This window comes from Dipodomys merriami, unplaced genomic scaffold (genome assembly GCF_024711535.1).
Source record: "Dipodomys merriami isolate MVZ:Mamm:240054 unplaced genomic scaffold, mDipMer1.0.p SCAF_13, whole genome shotgun sequence".
Taxonomy (NCBI): domain Eukaryota; kingdom Metazoa; phylum Chordata; class Mammalia; order Rodentia; family Heteromyidae; genus Dipodomys; species Dipodomys merriami.
The window spans coordinates 13765435-13786218 of NW_027202604.1; the positions used below are offsets into that span (position 1 = coordinate 13765435).

At 38.9% G+C, this 20784-nt stretch overlaps 1 protein-coding gene across 9 annotated transcripts in view; it reads right to left on the reverse strand.

Annotated features, from left to right (window-relative positions):
• The window catches only part of Thrb (thyroid hormone receptor beta), a 365706-nt gene that overhangs the window by 220152 nt on the left and 124770 nt on the right, over positions 1–20784 (reverse strand). The window contains exon 1 of one of the 9 annotated variants that reach the window (XM_070018707.1): positions 12745–12794. The exons of the other annotated variants lie outside the window; for them this stretch is intronic. The gene's annotated coding sequence lies outside the window, so the exon portion shown is untranslated. Of the gene's footprint in view, positions 1–12744; positions 12795–20784 lie in introns of those variants that run through there. 9 annotated transcript variants of the gene reach the window in all.

The following is a 20784-nucleotide window of genomic DNA, read 5'->3' on the forward strand; positions in this document are numbered from 1 at the left end:
CATGGAGAGTCTCAATATCCCAAAGATGTTTATTCTTCCCAAATTAGTACAGTCTCTATCAAAATCTCATATGTTTGAGGAATGGGTTTGGTGGAAATAAGTAAATTAATTCCAATATTTATGTGGAAAGACAAAGAACCAAGGATAATCAGGAAAAACTGAAGGAGAACATTACAGAACTCAACACTGTCAGTGTTACAAGTCTACATTAATCAAAAAAAGTATGATATATCAAAAGAACACACCAGTGAATCCAGAAACAAATCCATTCACAATGTCATCATTAATTGTTAAAAGTGACCTTGCAATACAGTGAGAAAATGAAGTACTCTGAACAAATGGTGGTAAGTAAATATTTGTGTTATTTTTGCCAATTGTGCTTTCTTTCACTTCATACAGAAAAAATAAATCCTAGGGGGCCTTCTGGTTCATCTTCCAGAAGATAACATATTTTATGAATATTTTATGATTTAAGGGTAAAAATGGTTTTCTTAAGCAGGATACCATGAGCACTAAACAATAAAATGAAAAGAAAAAAAAAGAAAAAATAAAGGAAAATATGAAGATATTTTATCAAGCTTAGGAACTATTTTTCACCAATTGACAGTTATTAGAAGAAAGAAAAGTGGGAAATAACATTTTTAACACATATAACTATGAAGGAATTTTATACAGAATATCTATATAACTCCTATAAACCAATAAGAAGATAAGTAATCCATTACAATTTAGCCAAAAGACTTGAATATCCTCACATAAGAAGATACCCAATTGCAAGAAAGCTTATGACAAGGTGCTTAACCTTAGTACTAGGAAAGTGCAAATTAGAAACACCTATACTTACAAGAGTGGCTAGAATTTAAAACATTGCCAACATCTAGTCTTGGAGAAGACATAAGGAAATAGGAGCTCTCCTATATAGTTGGTAGGAGTGTACTCAATTTTGATTGTTCTATAATATCTCCTAAACATTAATATACATAGGCTATGAATAATTTCATTCCCAAACCTGACAGAAATATATACATATGTTCACCCAAAGATCTGAATAAACATGTCCATAGACACACTTTTTATATTGCCCAAAGATGAAACAATTTAAATGTCCATGAGTTCAGTTGTTCATCATAGGATACTGGCTAAAAGTTGTAATGTACCATACAGATTACAGTAAAGAATAAAAGTCAGCAGTGACAGATGGTCTTATGCATGCAATATTGAGCAAGATAACTCAGGTATGAGCAAGTATATTCTGCATTGGCCCATAATAGAATGTTTGAAACACAAGTATCCTCAGCTTTCAGAATTTCGGAGGGATCATTTGGAGACCGACTAAATGAGGTCACGAAGAGACTTTTTGCTTCCTATCAATGTTCCATTCAAGAATAAAATAGGGAAAAGAAAGAAAAAAAAGCATAAAATAGGGCTACAATGGGTATATTTATGGTGGAAAAATTTATCAAGCCATACGCTAATGGCTTGCATATATCTTTTATATAAGTAAGTTGATTTAAGACAGATTCCTGAAGAAGCATTACATGTGTGGTTTCCTCTTATAACCCATGAGGATATAGACATGTGTGACAGGAAATTGTCATGGAATCTGAATTGAGCAAAAGGGTAAATTTCAGACATCTTGCAGAATGTAGAATGATGCTGTCACTCTGTATGGGGTGGGGAAGGGAGAAGCCTATTAGCAGAAACATTAAGTTATCAGAGTTTCCTATAGAGGTTATTTAATCCATTGGCATTTTTCCTTTTTGTAAAAAATAGAAAAAGAAGTTTCGATTTTCATGCATATTAATTATAGGAGGTCAGTGACAAAAATTTGTGAAAGTAATCAGTTTGTTCTCTTCTATTAGGTTCTACACACTCAGCCCTAAATTGAACTATAACTTAAGAGTGGTCTTCAGATGTCCACCACAGCCACAGAAACAATTATATCTTACATAATGACTCAATATACAAATATATGCTTTTTTCTTTTTGTATTTTTTGTTGTTGTTGTTGGTCATCGGGCTTGAACTCTGGGCCTGACTGTAGTCCCTCAGCTCTTCATCTCAAGGCTAGGGATTTACCACTTGAGCTACAGCACCACTTCCATTTTTCTGGTGGTTTATTGGAGATAAGAGTTTCACAGCCTTTCCTTCCCTGGGCTGGCTTTGAACCATGATCCTCAGATCTCAGCCCCCTGAGTAGCTAGGATTACAGGCATGATCCATCAGTGCCCGGCTCTTTTTGTAAAAACTTTAATTGCTATTATAAAGGTGATATACAGAATGGTTACAGTTACCATAAGTCTGGTAAAGAGTACATTTCTTTTTGGACAATATCACCCCTTGCCTTTCCCTCACTCTCTCCTAGTTTTTCCCTCCTGTCCCTCACCCACATATACTTTTTTTTTTTCAATTTTGGATTTTATTTTGGACTTGACACATCATGCAGTTAGACATTTGGGATTTGGTTAGGCACTTAGCAACAGTACTTACTTTGATTAAAGTACATAGTATGTTATAATGCAACCATGAAAATTATAAAAAGAATTTAAAAAGCAATAGTGCTTTTTTGATTCCAGGTGTTGTATTGCATGTCTACAATCCCAACACTTGGAAGGCTGAAGGAAGATCATGAATTTGAGGCTAATCTGGTCTACACAGTACATTCCAAAACAGCCTGGGTCACATAGGGAGATCCTGTCTGCATAAAACAAAATTTTGTTTTGATTGACACATACACTCACATAAATTTGAAACATACATTTTAGCAAACAATAACCTTACTTTGTGCAATGCTTTCTGATATTTTCTGTTTTGTTCTAGCCTTCATGTCCTAATCATTTAAAATGGCTGCCAGGAGCCAGTGGCCTGTAATTCTAGCTCCTTGGGAGGCTGAAATGGGAAGGACCTAAGTTCATGGCCAGCGCAGGTAGAAAAGTTTATGCCTTCATCTCTAGTTAGATACCAAAAGGCTAGGCTGGAAGTGTTGCTTAAGTCGCAGAACACCAGCGAAGCAAGCTGAGAGAGTGAAAGGCCCAGGAAACACCAGCACTTGTCTTCATGCCTATAATCATAGCTACTCAGGAGGCTGAGATCTGACCATTGCAGTTAGAAGCCAGCCTAGGCAGAAAAGTTCCCACGAGACTCTTATCTCCAATTAGCCACTCAAAAACTGGAAGTAGCACTGTTGCTCAAGTGGTAGAGCGCTAGCCTTGAGCACAAAGAGGCTAAGGGATGGTGCCCAGGCCCTGAGTTCAGGCCCCACAATGGACAAGAAAGAAAGAAAGAAAGAAAGAAAGAAAGAAAGAAAGAAAGAAAGAAAGAAAGAAAGAAAGAAAGAAAGAAGAGAGAGAAAGAAAGGAGAGAAAGAAAGAAGAGAAAGAAAGAAGAGAGAGAAAGGAAGGAAGGAAGAAGGAAAGAACGAAAGAAAGAAAGAAAGAAAGAAAGAAAGAAAAAGAAAGAAAAAAGAAAGGAAGAAAGGAAGACAGGAGGGAAGGAGGGATGGAGGAAGGTAGGCAGGCAGGCAGAAAGGAAGGAAGGAAGGGAGGAAAGAAGGAAGGAAAGAAAGAAAGGAAGGAAGGAAGAAAGAAAGAAAACAAAAGGTGGCCAATCAATAAAATGGTAAAAAATACTTACATGAATAATTAATGATCTACAACTGAGTTTCAAAAACATTATCTTCCAGAGTTCCATGAATTTTGCTCTACTATTTTGACCCCAACATTGTTAGTGTCTATCTTTGTTTCCTTTGCCTTGCTGACATTCTGAATTTATGCAAACTTATGATATATCTTTTTAAATAGTCTCAATTTGTTCTAAAACAAGTACTTTAAAGGCTCTTTCAAAGTTACATATCCATTGAGTCAAATAAAGCCAATAGAGGAAAAATTCATTCAAGGCTCCAGAAACAGGAAGCTCAATACCTGCATGGCAGCTTATTGTCCAGCCTCTGTCACAATGTCAGGACACATGCGAGCAGATGGTGACTGTGACTGAGTGACTGGAGCTCACCCCTAACCTTTCAGGGAACCATATATACTCTAGCTTTCCATGAAGTTCTCTTGCATTTCCGACAGGTGGGAAAGAGAGTGCCAGCGAATTCTGCAAAACACAAAGACACCTTTGAAAGAGGAACAAAGGACTCTGCACCTGACAATACAGACTGGTGTGAGCATCTCTGTGCATCACCGTGATAAAGGAGTTCACGGTCTTGAGTTTCCTTTATCTCTCTTTTCAGGGTGTCAGGTCTTTCTCGGGCCATTGAAACTGTGTCTACAGGGGAGTTAGCAAACATGTAGGAAAGCAACTAGCTCAGACATGTGAGAAGAACCTTCTCTGTCTAACACAGGGACAAGTTTCACCTTAGTAACACTTTCATTTTAAACCATTTTCTATGGACTGATGGAACAAAAGTTTCCCTACAAAAGGATCTGGGATCGCTTTTAGGCAAGTTGACAAACCTGGCTTATGTTCAACATCCAAAGAAAGGAAGACATGTTTTGGGCTAAGCAGTATAGTCTGGCTTGCTGTTGCCATCCGGGTGAGAACAGGACTCCTCTACTAAAAGTGATACGAAAGTGTGTGAGCTGCCATTTATTTCGTGAAAAAAAAAGGGTCAAAATAATGAGGAATGTTGTAGGGTGGACTGGACCAGCAGTTACAAATGTAAACTAAGATCCACACGCACAAGTGTCTACAAGGCATTTGCTGTAGCATGAGATCAGAAGTGGCCTACAATTCCAAGCTAGGGAGGAAAGGGACAGAAATGGCTGCACAATGGGCAACCATTAAAAGAACACTTACAAACTCACAGGTGTAAGAATAAATGAACTAAACATAGAAAGGATGAAGTAAGCACTCTTTTGAGCATATCGTATATACATATTACATATGCATAGAAACATATTCCAAAGAAACACTGAAGGATGTTAAGAGAGGCTGTAAACATTGTCTAATGAACACTGAATTTCGTCTTCTCTCCTTTTTCTTTCAAAACTTTCACTACGGGCATGGCTTGATTTCACAGCTGGATAAGTAGAAACTATTTTTAAAATTGTAATGACATATTTCTTTATAAACTCTAACTTGTTCAGTCATAGATTCAAAAATAGGACAGGATTTTGTCCATATTTCTTTTCTAAAATGACAATTCCAGGAGTTAAATTTTCAACTCAATACAGAGAACAGAAAGACTGCTAGCATTGGCGAATCATATACAAAATAAAAGATAAACAGGGATTCTTACCCACTGGGTGTACCTGCATGAAGGAAGACCAAGTTAGGAAAAATAGCTCTTGGACCAGGAGTGGAGCACCTGCCTAGTATGTAAAAGGCTGAAGGTTTGATCCCCCAAACAACAGCAAACAGAAAGCATACTCAAATTTCTTACCAGAGACATATATGTATATTAGGAAGGATATATAAAACAATTTCTAACTTCAGTCTACAAATCATATTAAAGGTTGAGATGGATTAGCTAGCTGAGAGCACACACTGTCAGTGAAAATGGCATCAAATTCAAAGGTATTCTTTCCCAGTCCTACAGCAGCTAATGTCACTCAACTGGCAACAGGCAAAAGTGAGCACTGGACTAATCTCTAGAGATATTGAAAGAGAAATGGAAGGCAGAACGAAAATTGAGGCTGCTGGATTCAAGCAGGAGTTGGAGCATATCCCCCGGGAGCCAGCAGGTCTGCACAAGCTAACGTATCCTCAGGTCACATGTAGTTTCTGGTTATTTATCACTTTGCTGAACCACAGCTGTCAGTATGTTCATCACCAAAGGTACACTGTTGCCCTGGCAAATATAAGGATGAAAAAAAACCAGGCCAATCTGCTTCATTATTGATTTTTCTGACTTGATAAATTTCACAGGTAATTTCATATGGCAAAAAAAGCAAAATTCCTCTAACTTTTAGTAACCAATTATTACTAGAAAGACTTATTTTTTTTTAAAGTTTGCTTTTTAAGCCCATAATTGAAATAAAATTTAATAGATCAGGTCTGTGCAGCACATTTTAAATACTGAAATTTTGCGAGTCATCTTGATGAATTGCCCAGGGCTGCTGACGTTTTCAACAGCTTCTTGGTAAGGTACATGGATAAAACTACTGATGATACAGTTGTTCAAAGTCCTGCTCTCAATTAAAGGGTCCTAAATAAAAGGCTTTTTAAAGAACTCCAAATGTTATCACAAGATCAGATCATGGTTTTAGGGGAAAACAATGCAGTATGCAATGGATGGCTAGGATCTAGGATCTATCCACTGGGTTTTCTTGTTTATAAATAAGTTAAATTATTTCAACATCTTACAACGCCTTCCAAGGCCTTTGGCCAAGACATTGCTCCTGACTTTGGAAATAACATTGGGTCACTGATAGTCCATTGAATGAGAGTAGGGTCCAAATGGGAGGGGAAGGCAGAGCATGGAGTCTGTCTGGACTTCTTCTCTGAAGGGAAGGATTATGGCATTAATTCATGCATAAAAGCTAACCTTGATGGCTATGTGAAGAACTTGGTTTGGGAACAAGACTACAAATTCCTGTGGCTGTGAAGATGCCCATTCTCAGTTCTAAGCCTCCATCCCAGGCAGCTCCACACTCCCTACATGAAGCTGATTTGCCATGATTTATGGGAGGAACTCATCACTGAAAGATCGGGCAGTGAATGGAAGTTCTCCCTGAGATTGGTAAGTACATGAGTAGTAAATGAATAGGGGAGAAGGGAAGTTTTTCTCCTGGCAGAAATGCAGTTCATAAATATAGAAAGCATTATGGCAAAAGAAAACTATCAATGGATGACAATTTGAGCAAGAAAAAAATAAAAGGTAGAGTATAGTTTCCAGGCATTTCCTTCAAACTATTATGTTAGTTTCAAAGAGAAAAACTGCAACTTTACAGTGTGGAAACCTGTCATCAGCAGCAAATGATAAAATACTAACATCCGTAAGTGGTATCAACTGACTTCATGTACTTGCTGCTATATTGCATGGACATGGACAGCCTCCCTCCTGTGATACTCCTTACAAAGACACATCACCAGAATCTAACAACAAAGAAGCACTAGAACCCAAAGGATAAGACATCCAGACCTCTGAAAAAGTATCTGGTCTCTACTTTCCAAGAAAAAGAAAGGCTGAAGAACTCTTTATGAGTGAAAGAGAAAATAGAACATGAGCAGCTAATGTATTGTCATAGGTTAGGGGGAAAAACTATCAAGGAGGGGGGAAAACTAAAAAAAAATATCATCAAGGACATTGTCGTACAACTGATAGGGAACTGAGAACAGTAGGCCAATTATATAATCACATATATCAATGTTAAGTTTTCTAGGTTTGATAACTGCTGTATTTGTATAAGAGAGTCTGTTCTTGTTTGTAGGAAATATTTACTGAAGTATTTAGGAGTGAGGGTGAGGAAGATAGGAAGGTGTGTGACAGAGACCCTAATACAGCAATATCATTTCTCTACCTTGGAATTCCTCCCTAGCCACACCAGGGAGTCAGGCCAGGCCAGCTGGGAAATGAGGTTCAGTTATCACCTGGAAGAAGAAAGAATGCATACAAGTGTGCCTACATAACTTAGGAACAGCTGTGGGTGTTTCTATAGTCTCAGCATGCTTAATGCACATCTTAAATATCACTTAAGATAGGTGTGAGACTTGAGGTATGATTCATCCTGAGGCAGAATTTGGCTCCAGCTGTGAACGGGAGAAATCAGACAAAACATGTGTACCTGTATACACAGTGGGACAGATAGATATAAGGTAGATAGCGCCATGCCAAAAAGGAAAAACAGAAAAGGAGGAAAGGGTGAAAGTCCAAGCAAGTCCCAAACCCTAACAAGCCAAACTCACTCAAATGTTAGTCTTGAGAGTCATTTTTTTTTTGGGGGGGGGAGGTTTGTTGCTGCTCCCTACAAGCCCATTGGAGTGGGGATTTTTTGGTAATTTTTTTCCATTTGAAGGTAAGTTCACACAGGGCAATCTGACCCCCACGTCTTTGGTGGGAGATTTTCCTTGAAGACAGGACCTACTGGAGTTGGTTCTGGAGGTCCTTCCTCTTTCTTAACTCTAGTGCAGGTTTCCGGTAATTCTGGTCCCACAGAATCCAGGCAGGTCAACCACCTCCATTCCTGCAGCCGGGCTTTGTCTGGCTCCTTTAGTGCCAACGGACACACTAGGATCAACTATTTGTCCACATTCCCAGCACATACCTCAAAACTCTTTCAGCCTCTACTAAAAACTCAGCCTCTAAAGCCACTTCTACATTTTTAGTCATTTGTGACAGGACTATTCTACTTCTCAGCACATAAAAGCCTTTAGAAGGGCCACATGGAAGATGATAACATGGACTGCATATGCCAACAAGGAAGAAGCACACTATGAAGGACTTGGTGTTTTCCCTCTGTACCTCAGACTGGTCTCTGTGTTAATTAATGCTAACAGCTTTCCCTCAAGAGATCACACTTAGAACCTGAAGACATCAAATAAATTGTCATTGGGCACTCCAGAGAGATTTATACTTGAAAATGATTTCAGGAGTTAGCTACAGTTGTCAATTATCTAGTGCCAATGATTAAACCAAAATGTGAAGCTCTTATTTGTTTTGAAGCACCTGGCCTAAAAAACTGAAATCGAAGAAGGAAAAGGGATAATAGCTGTAATCTAATTTTGTTGGATTTTCCCCCCTCTCCCATTGCTCAATTATTAATTTTCTTTTTCTTAAAAAAATAACATCCATATTTCAGGTCCAAAGTCTCAGAGTTGAAAGGTGGGTTTAGAAAGTGTCAGTCAAGTTCTACAGTTGAGGAAAACAAGTATACAAAGGCAATATGATTTTCTGAGATTAAAAAGTCAAGCACGGCGATTCAACATTGCAATCCTAAATATGTAGGAGGCAGAGATTGGGGGTGGGGATTGAGTTTGGGGCCATCCCAAGCATAATAGTTGAAAAGACCCCCAGCTCAACTAATGGATGGATGTGGTGACAGCTATGGGGGAAACACTAGGGCTTGGCTTAGTGTGTGCATCTGTCATGCCCAGATTGATTGATTGAATGACTGAATGATTCTTTGACCATCATTTGTGTTTACTTGTCTGTGTTGATGGTGTAATTTTGCTATAAAAGTGTTCATTCTATAGACAAATAATGTATTTCTCTTCTATTTGACAGCTTTGCATTTTGCTTAGAAAGGCCTGATGCACTCCAGAGTTACTTATAAAATGTGTCTGGTATTTAATGGTTTGTTTTCATGTTGGAAACTTTGATTGACTAGGCCTCCCTTGTGGTGGTGTGTTCAGTTGTGCTATTTATTTTCTCAAATAGCCATTTGACCTCACATTAATTAAAGAGTATTCTATCCTTTTCTCATTATTTGAATGTTCTCTTTGTCCTATTCCAAATTCCCTTAAATGCTGATGACTTCATTGAGTTCCTACTGTCTATCATACATTTGCCTGCCTAGTTGGTATATAATTTTATTTTATTTCTTGTTACTTTTAGTGTTTTTAACACCCTGATGAGACTGGACCCTTCCATTAAAATTTTCTTGTCAACTCATACAAGGTTTTATTTTTTTTAGAATCTAAGAAACCACTGAACCCGTGTACCCTGCCATCAGAACTTTCCCTCTTTGAGTGATCAGATGATTCTATAGATTTATCTAGGATGAAATGACCTTGATTTGAGAACTCAACACCCTGATTCTGAGTGTTCCTCTGCTGTCCCAACTTCCTAGATGCACATAAATAAAATTGCACTCTCTTCCAGAGGAGGGATGAACATGATTCATATCAAAATTAAAACTAAACTGCTGGTTCCAGCTATTGATTCCTGTAGAGCAAACCACTCCAAAATTTAGTGGCTTAAAACAATAACCACTTTTACTCCATCTCATGATTTGGGGGTTGGAAATTCAAGCAGTGCTGGGTGAGGTGATCTTTGTGCCTTCCAGAGTACTAATTGGTGATCAGCAGGTGGCTGGGCTGGGCTGGAAGCTCAAAGATGGCTCTATTCACTGGCCATTCCCGTAGGTGGCAGGAATGTTGAGCTCAACTGGGATTATTTCCCATAGAACCTGGATGTGGCCTCTCCAGCCCTTTCAAGGTCATTGGGATTTAGCTTGTGGCTCAGCCTTTAAAATCAAATGATTCAGAGAACAAGGTGGACATTCCATAGCCTTTAATAGCCCGACCTTGATAGTCTCTTCTATTACGTGCACATTTGCTTGATGAGGTCACAAGCCTACCCAAATTCAAGGAGAGGAGACACAGGAATGCCCTCTTAGTTTAGCAGTACTGGGGCCTCAGTATCTGGGCCTCAAGCTTGACAGGCAGATACTCTTTTTGCTGAGATAGGCCCCCTGCCCTGATTTTTCTTGGTTATATTTTTAAGATGTGGTCTTTTTTTCCCACCTGGAGTTCCTGGGATTCATCTGTTAATCTTCCAGTTATGGCTAGGGTAACAGGCATTCACCACTGTGTCCAGCTCTCCATTGAGAAGAGGTCTCATGAACTTTCTTGTCCATGCTGACCTTGACCTACAATGCTCACAATCTTAATTTCCTAAGTAGCTGGGATTACAGGCATGAGTTACCAGCTCACAACTTACTTTTTAAAGATAAATTTCGGTTGAGTTTTATTTCTTGCATGCATAAAGGACAAGTGACAGCCTTCATCGTGACACTGGCTTTCCCTATTCTTTCTGCTCTTTCTTCCTGGCCACTTTCACAGCTTACTGGGTGTTTCTCCAGAAGGTGGTAGGAGCAGAGAAAGTCATCTGGAATTTTTCATCTTTTAAACCTCATTCAATTTTAAATTTTAGCAAAATAAAAAAACTTGCTAGTTGGAAGCAATGTTGTCTAATGACAGAAAAGAAAGCTGAAAGTCCATGCTTAAGGATTCATAATGAAACTCAACACTGCGTTACAAAGAGCCCTGGAGCTGGTGGTTCTCTGCATTGATCCAGGGCTTTATTTCAGACAAGTATTCCAGTAAAATTGAGGTATGTATTGATTATTTCCTGCACTAGGAACCTACGCATACCCATTGATGAGTTGAGAACACTGGTTCTCTTCCATAGCCACAGAGAAAACTGTAGCCCAGCATGTTCTCCACACCTAGGCTTCCGGTTATGCTTAGTAGGCCAGTAGGATTAGCATTATCTGGTAGCTTGAAAGAAGGCAGAATCTCATGTCGAAACCTACATGCACTATATCAAAAGATGCATTTTTAATTTTGCCGAGGAGCGGATACTGAGGTTGAACTCAGTGGCTCATGATTGCTAGACAGGTCCTCTATGATTTGACCCATACCCCTAATCCTTTTGCTTTTGCATTGTTTTTAGGTAGGGTTTGTTCAATTGTGGCCCTCCTACCCCCATCTCCTGAGTAGCTGGGATTATAGACATGAACCACTATGTCTGGTTTGTTTGTGAAGAGATGGATTCTCACTGACTGTTGCCCAGGCTATGGAACTGTGATACCACTATCTCTACCTCCTGAGTAGCTATGATTACAGGTTGCTTGTAATGACACTGTACCTGGCCCAAAGAACTTAGTAATTTAAACACACTATCTAGGTGATTCAGAATTTTAAACTATGTCCTTGATTCATAAATATAACTGCCCACTGGAAACCCATGGAGAGCTGTTTTTAAAAATGCTGCTGTCTGAGCTCTTTTCCTCTGCTTCAACTCCAATTTAATTGGTTTGGGGTGAGACCTTTGCATGAGGAATGATCAAAGCTCCTCAAGTAATGCTAATATGCAGCAAACTTGAAGAAGTGTTGTTTTATACAGTTTGCATTTGCTACGAGGTGTACGTTATACCTGGAATGGTTGGTCATCATCATTTAAATACATCTTGTATCCCCAACTTGAATGCACTTCATATAACAGCTCTTTTCCAAGTCAGTTTTCTTTTGCACAAAATATGCACCCAGTAAACATTTGCTGCTATTACTGTTGTTGAAAATGGTGCTTTAATTGGCCTTCAGTGGGACTCAGGCATCCAAATTTCTGAAAAAAATGCCTCATGTGATTCTATTGTGAAGCCAAGGTTGAGAACCATTGGGCTGGCTTCTACAGTTCCAGCTGATGGTTGCTATGGAGAGATTTGGGTGGAGAAGTGTCAAATGTTCTGGTTTTAAGAAGCACCTCAAATCTAAGCCTTTTATTTTAAAAAATGTTGACAACAAATTCATATTTTTTTTTTCAAAAACAGCGTGAGCAAAATAAAGCACCTCTGTGGGTGGTGTGAGCTAGGTAAGTGTGCGAATGTACCTGTGAATGGATCACAGGGTATTTGGATAGCATGAAGGTCATATATGGGGATCCAGGACCCCGAAGGATTGCCTAACTGTGCATGCTATTACTGCTGCTGCATGGGAAAAAACATATCATTATCCCTAAGTAATCCTAGCTTAAAAAAATCATGATTACATTTCTGTCAGTACATAATACATAGTCCAAACTAGAGACTGTGACATTCTTGGGGAATAATAAACTATGCCTCATTCAGCATTCTTTGCAAATCTGGATGTGTCAACAGAAGCAGGGAATTTGTAGCAAAAATAAGGAGGTGGGAGGCATTGGGAGGTTCTGGGATGAAAGGTATCCTATAGGAGCTAGGTGCTGCCTGAGTACCACTCAGTGAAGAAGCAAATCCAAAGAAAGGAGACTGAGGACAAAGTCCAGGACAAGGAATACGGGTCTGCAAGAAAATCCTTTGCCAGAAGAAAGGTTTTCTACCTAGTTTTGGTTTCCTTTGTAGCCTCTTCTGTGAGGACTTGTTTCCTTGGGATGATAACCAGAGATCCTTGGATGAATGTGTGGCGTAGGGATGGGAGTCGGAGAGCTGGGGCCATGCAGCCAGTCAGGCTGTGTGAGGAAGGTCCCAGTCTGTTTTGTCTTCAGGACCTCCTGCTGACCTGGGCACAGAGGGCAGAGGACCCATTATCAGATACTTACTGCCCACATCTCTGTGTTTGCCTATGCTAGTAAAGAGACAAAGGACGGCATCAATGTTAAAATAAATGATGAGGATACTTCTATTTCCAATAGTAATAATAAGAGTCATCAAATCCCAAATGCATACAATGATCACGTACTGGGCCTGATAAAACATGTATCAATGAACATTTGAAATCAAATGAAATGTTTCATGCTGTTTGCCGATTCTTTTTACTTAAATATATTTTAGATGGTGCATAAAAATGAAACATTTATGGGGGGGGTATCGTGTGAGGTTTCACACTGTGTAAACATTCAAATCAGGAAGAATGTATCAATCTCATCAAATATTTATCATATATTTATAGAAAAAACATTTGAAATCCTTTCTTACAGCTTTTGAAATATTCAGTCTATCAATATCTATAGTTACCCTTCTGTAATAGCACACCAGTACATCTTCATCATATCAGTGAGAGCTTAGTACCAACTGATTAATCCCTCTTCATTACTGCTTCTTCTTTAACTCCCCCACCAGCCACTGGCATCCCATTATACCAATAACTTGTAAGAGATAATTTTTTTTAATATTCCACATGTAAGTGAGAACATGTGCCACTTATCTTTATCCGCTGGTCTTATCTGATTTTGCATAATAATCTCTAGTTTCACCCATGTTGTCACAAAGAACAGAATTTCATCCTTTTTGTGGCCAAATAATATTGTATTGTGTGCATGTACCACACTTAAAAATTATCTTTAAGTATTTGTACAAAGGGGTTTCAATTCAACATGCCAATTTATTGAGGATACATACATCCTGACCAGGGTCACCTCTTCCAGAATTCTCCCCACCCCCAATCTTTAAGGGAGTGGGATCTCACTCTTCTGTCCTTCACACATTTGAGTGGTTCCAGTTCCACTTGTCATAAAAGTGCCTTCCACAGCCTGCAAACCTCTATGTCCACCAACTTCCCAGGCTCCTTTTCTACTCATGGTGGCTCTGCCTCCCTACTCTGCCCTTGCTCAGCCCATCCTATCTGTCCTTACCAACCATTTGCTGCTCCTCCACAGTGAGACCTTTGCTCTTTCTGACTCCTCCCGTCTCCATGAAGGTTTCTTAGACCCACTCTCTTGTCCATATCCCCTTTTCTTCTTCTTCTTTTTTTTTTTTTTTGGGTCCGTTCGTGGGACCTGAACTCTGGGCCTGGGCGCTGTCCCTCAGCTCTTCAGCTCAAGGCTAGCGCTCTACCACTTGAGCCACAGCGCCACTTCCGGCTTTTTTCTTTTTTGCTTATGTGGTGCTGAGGAATCGAACCCAGGGCCTCAGGCATGCAAGGCAAGCGCTCTACCACTGAGCCACCTTCCCAGCCCCCCCTTTTCTTCTTAATATTCAACATTTCACTACTGATTCTTTTGTAAATTGCCCGTTAGCTTCATGAAGATGGAGGTTTCCTTTCTGTTTCATTCACAGTTGTCTGTATACCCAGAATCGACACCAATTCCAAGCACCTAACTGTCACTCAATTAGTATATTAGAGTGAATGAATAAACTTTATCTTACAACCATGAAACAAATGTTGTGTGTGAAGTTATGTTACATTCATTGAAGATCCTAAGTGACCAATTGTTAGAAGAGACAGTGTGAATCAAAGACTGCCTGACATTGATGGGTAACTGTCGCAAGCAACTTGTCATTTTAATACTGTGATCATTCTTGGACAATAGTAAATGTAACAATGAGAATGGAAGTAGACCTGTGTTGGGGGCAGTTGGAATTAGGGAAATTACTAGGAGTTGGTGAGAAAATGAAAGAAATATCTGTTTTATTTACTCTGGTTAGGGTTATTCTTAACTTTCAGAGCGATTATTGCCGTTTCTTAGATGATTATTTGTTGGAGTTGGATCTTTGAAGTATTACCCTGGTGAGAAAGAAGTCAGAGTTTTTAGCACATCATGTTTTCCTGGGGGCAAATATGTCAAGGGACAATTTAGATTTTAGATTGCTTAAGAATGTCATCCATGGGCGAACAGCTGCAGGAATTTCGGAATCTGAAGACACTCTAGGTGATTACCGCTGCAAACATGTCCCCAGGACTCTTCTGTAGAGAGCTCATTAAATCAGTGTTCAATGTTCCCAACACTCCCTCATTGGAGCATAAATCAGAGATAATTCAATTCATGCCAGATACAGGGTGCCCAGCTGACCAATTGTGCCTAAAGCCTCAGGGGACTTGGTAAATATTAAGCCACCTACTCAAGCCTGAGCTTCCAGTGGGTCAAAAGTGCTTAGTCCATAAGGTCTTCTAAGCAAAGCCCAAAAGCGAAGCTCAAGGAAGAGAATAAAATATTTTCTTTGGATAAAAAGAAGTTTTCTTTTCACACATCTTTTCAAAGTTGTCTGAAAAAAATGCTATGCAAACAGGAAACATCTTTCGGCAGCTATGTAAGAAGCCTAGTGAACAAGACTTCCTCAGTCCTTCATACAACTTAAACATAAGGATGAAAATAGTGACTTGACATTTATAACTCATTAATTTAAAGCAATGAACTTTACAATTTCCGTAAAAATCACTTATGTGCATTTTACCAGTGAAAAAAATCTAATTTGTGTTAAGAACAAAGAAATTCGAAGAACTGGTAGATGGTACGTTCAAATATAAACACCTTTAACAATTTGTAAATTATTTTCCGTTTCTTTCTCTTTCTCTCTTTACCTCCCCTTCTCTACTTCTTTTCTCCTTCCTTCCTTCCTTCCTTCTTTTCTTCTTCCCTCCCTCCCTCACCCTCCCTTCCTTCCTTTCCTTCCTTCCTTCCTTCTTTCCTTCCTTCCTTCCTTCCTTCCTTCCTTCCTTCCTTCCTTCCTTCCTTCCTTCCTTCCTTCCTACTTTTCTTTCTTCCTTCCTTTTCTCCCTTCTTCCCTTCCTCCTTCCCTCCCTCTTCCTCCCTTCCTTTTTTTTTGTGCTGGTCCTCTGGCTTGAACTCACGGCCTGGGTGCTGTCCCTGAGCTTTTGTGCTCTACCATCTGAGCCACAATTCCATTTCCCGCTCTTACGGTGGTTAATTGGAGATAAGAGACTCATGGATTTTTCTGTCTGGGCTGGCTTCAAACTAGTATCCTCAGGGCTCAGTCCCCTGAGTAGCTAGGATTACAGGTGGGAGCACCTGGCTTCCATTTCTTATATGAGACCTAATGATGAATTTTATTAGTAAAGAGTGAATGGATCCTAAGAAATAATACGAGGTTTAGTCTGTGTATCTAGAATCTCTTGAGTTGCAAATATTAAAATTAAAATTCTATGTAAATCCTTGTATTACTCAGCCCTCTATCACTATAGAAAAATACCTGAGACAATTCATTTATGAAGAGCAAATGTTGATTTTGGCTTATAGTTTTGGAAGTTCCAATACATAATCTATTCCTTTTTCTTTTTTGGGGGTGGGGGTCAGTATCAGGATTTGAATTCAGGATCTCATGCCTGTTTTGTTTGCTACTCATGGCTGTGCTCTATTACTTGAGCCACAGGGAGATAGAGTCTCCCTGGCTATCCTGGCTGGCCTGACTCTGAAGTGAAATCTTCCAGGTCTCAGTTTCCTAAGTAGCTAGGATTACTAATGTGAGGCACTGACCCCTGTCTGGCCTCTTTTGCTTTGACCCTGTGAAGTAGCAGCACATCATAATGACCTGTGTAGCAGAGCAGAACTACTCACTTCATGACCAGGGAGCAAAATGAACGAAGAGGGTGCTGGCTGGGGTCCTACAAATACTTTTAATGATATTCCTCCACCAATGACTTAAAATCCCCTCACTAGCTCCCACCTGCTAAAAGTTCCATCAACTCCTAACAGCACCATCATGGAAATCAAGCCTTTAGCAAATGGACTTTTGTGAGGACAGTTAAGATCTGAACTACAGCAAATAGATATTGACTTTAGCTACAAAGGCCTTGCCACTCAATGCAAATATTTATTCATTTTCTGTGTTTGTTTATTGGCAAAAATGTATATTGGCAAACAAATATCTGAAAGGAATATGGCAGGAGATAGAGAGTAGCTTTAGAAGTGACTCAAGGAGATGAGTGAAATGCAAACAGACACGTCGGAAAGATTAGTTACAGTGATGAGTTCCACCACCACCCTCCATTGTTCTGTACAGCACTGGAGGGATCACTTGATTGTTCATACTCTAATACTGTATTACCTCCTGTATTACTGTATTCCTGTTTTACCTATGTGAAGCAATGCAGTGGCTCAGGATGGAAGGGAACACATTTTCTAATTGTCTACTATGTGTCAGAAACTCATATTTTAGTAATAGTGTCTACATGCAGAAAGGGTCTATGATACAAAAAAAGACAAATTATTTCTAGCCTTTATAGTAATTCTATTAAGGAGATACTGTTATTCTCATTTTATAGAGGAGAAAACTAGGATCTGAAAAGTGTTAAATAATTTGTTTTGTGTCACTAAGTAGGTAAGTTAGAATTCAAACCTGGGTCTGAGTTGAGAGTCCCCAAATCATCCTGCCTTCTAGCCTGTCTGAAAACCAGACAAAATCAATTGGATGTGACTTATACTGCTCTCTATGGAAAGGAATTGGAAAGGATAGGGTTCACATGGAAAAACTATAAAGCTGAACCCAGACAAATAAATACCAGCCTCTACCAGCTACACTTTTCAGATGGATGATTGAGAGAAGGGTGTCTTGAAAAACTTTGTGGGGGGACATGGTTATTTAATTTTGTGGTACGGATAGGGTATATGTGGCCCATAGGCCATATAAGACCTGAAAAATCATTTGACCTGGCCCTGTGAAGGCAACTATAGGCAGGACTTGGAGCTTTTTGCAAAGATAAATTCAATAAATCTAGGCAAGCAAATGTTATAAATATCCAAATGGCCTTTGGCCTTTGGCAGAAAATATTTTCCTACTCTTACTTTAGAGAAATGAAAATAACCAAATCAGGTCACTTTTTTTGATGAGATGTTAATTCATAATGACGTGTTGTCTACGCATAAACATCTAGATTTTTCCACCTCATAATGTTCACTTAAAAACATGGTTCACTCATATCTTAACTCCAGATATATACAAAACATATCAGGAAAAGATTCGCCATCACCTGCTTATAAGCTGTCCCTTTAGAAACATATTCCTTCCTTCTTCTCAGTCTGAAAGTATAACTTACTTTTTGTGTGTATTAATTGTACAAAATACTAGACTTCATTGCAGTATTTTCATATATGCACGCCACTCTCTTCCTGACTCTCTTCTCATTTGCTCACACCATGGTCTCCTTCCTCCTTCTGGCAAGTCAGGCCATAAACCCTTCTACTTTCAGGTCATCTCATATATGTAATTTAAATATTCATATATACATCCTATGTTTATAAGAAAAATGATTTACCTGTGATTTTTATGGGCTCAGCCATGTTTTATGCAGGAACATAATCCTTCAGCAGGAGTTACTTACAAAGTACACTAGTCCAGTAAAGAGTCACTGCATCAAGTTCAGCTCCTATGAACTTGCAAAGCTCAGGGGTATGCAGGACTGGGCAGAGGGCAGTTTGTTTGCAAACTGACAGACTCCAGAGAGGAAATGATAAATGCCACCGAGTCTCCAGCCAACTCTGTGTCATTGGACTTTCTAAAAACAAATAAAGTCTTCTGACTGACTAGAACTGCTTCAGTGACCTTTAACAACATGCTTTCTTCATAAGGTCTTGAGCAGTTTAATCTTTACAAACTTGGGCAATAGGTAAAATTCCTTGTAAAGATCAAATACATTAATGTCTCATTACTGTAAACTAGATTTCTTACTTTGGAAATAGAAAGAAATATGGCAACCATAAACAAGCTAGTCAATTGTCATACGGAGAGTTGACTAGCTAGAAAAAAATAGTTTTCTTTTCTTAAATGTTTTAAGTTTATTTTTGAGAGTTTGAGCTTTAAAAAAATTTTAAATTACCTGGTATAATTACTTTGTGGAAGTATCATCAAATAACATTAATAATTTATAATTGTGCCTTCTATTTTCTTTTTTTCTTTATATATATATATATATATATATATATATATATATATATATATATATATATATATATAGTGAGAATACCATACAGAGAAGTTACAATTACATGGGCATGCCTTTTATTTTTTTCTTCAGTGATTTCTTACTTTTTTAATGGTGTTTGAAAACTCATGAGAAATACTAACTCATTTAGAATTTATTTTTCTTTTAAAAAATTTTTTATTGTAAAATACCATACAGAGGGGTTACAATTACATGGGCAAGATAATGAGTACATTTCTTATCAAGCATTGTTGCCTCCTCCTTTGTTTCCCCTTCCCATCCCTTCCCATCTTCTGCCCCTCCCTCCCCTGCTAGAATTTATTTTCTCCCCATCAATACTCAGTGTATTGCCAAGGCAATATAAAAGATACTTTGGATACCCTTTGACACATTGGAGAAAATGATAGGAATAAATAAGAAGAAAACAGTAAGAATGAGTAGGAAGTCAGAAGTTCTAAGTTGGGATCTTTTGACCTCATTCAAACATATTGACTAAAAAAGCCCGAGTAATGTTTTTGGAAGGGCAGAATTATTTCTTTATATGACCGCTTCTATCATTGGGCAAGTTATATATTTCCATATTGAAACTCAATGTCTTTTCAAAATGAAAAAGTATGAGCATAGTTAAAATACAAAGGGATGAAATATATGAAATTGGAATTGTTCTTGGAAAAGCTGATCATAAAATTCATCATACCCAGTGTCTCAACTCTATTGCATAGACATGTGAGTCAGTGTGGAGGAGAACCCTAGAAGACCACCCTAGCATTCCAGTGTGGGGCAGGTGAGAATGTATGAGCTATCAGCCCAACTGGAGGCACAGCCAACTAATTCCCCGTAGAGCAGCTACCTTGCTGGTAGCTGTTATCTTACCTGCTGGAGACTTAAACAGAAAGAGCCAATTCTAGATGAGAGAGAGAGAGAGAGAGAGAGAGAGAGAGAGAGAGAGAGAGAGAGAGAGAGAGAGAGAGAGAGAGAGAGAGAGAGAGAGAGAGAGAGAGAGAGAGAGAGAGAAGGGGGGATAGATGGGGAGGGAGAGGGTATGTGTGTGCCTGTGTGTCAGGGGAAAGCCAGACTGCTCTTCCACTTCACATTTGCCCTGTTTAGAGAAAGTCATAGCCTGGCAGCAGCAATGCAAAGTAAGATGTTAATACCTAGCCTTTGCAGCTGGTTCTCATCATTCTTGTCTCTGTTGCCAACACCAACACTGACTGTTTCTACTTTAAGGGAGTGTTGGCTCTCAGATCACTTTAAGGCTCCAAGTCAAGTTAGTTGTGGTCCCATTCATCAGACCCTCTGGCTTTGTATCTTTTGTCTTCTGAGAATATACTACAACTGACTTCCTTCAAATAGTGCTAATGAACACTTATAAAATGAATGGCATGTTTATAATCCCTTTGATTTGTACCAGTTAGTGTATTAGGGTCAGAATAGGGAGAGAGGATATGAGATTGACAAAGATACCAAGGGGAAGAAGAACATGGAGATGTTTGGCCACAAGTAGAAAGTAGAAGAGGAAAAAACAGTCAATGAAGACAATGAAGAAAGAGTGATCAACCACACTGGAAGGAGAATACAGATGTCTTTAAAGCTGGTGTGATAGTTTAAATTGGAAGTTAAAATTTAGAAGAAGGAATGGAAAACATTTTCAAGTATGACCCAAGATAGAAATATAAATTGTTCTTATTTGGGGTAGCACGAATGTTTGAATTCAGGGCCTTTAACATGCTCTATCATTTTAGTGAAATGCCTAGTCTTTTTTTTT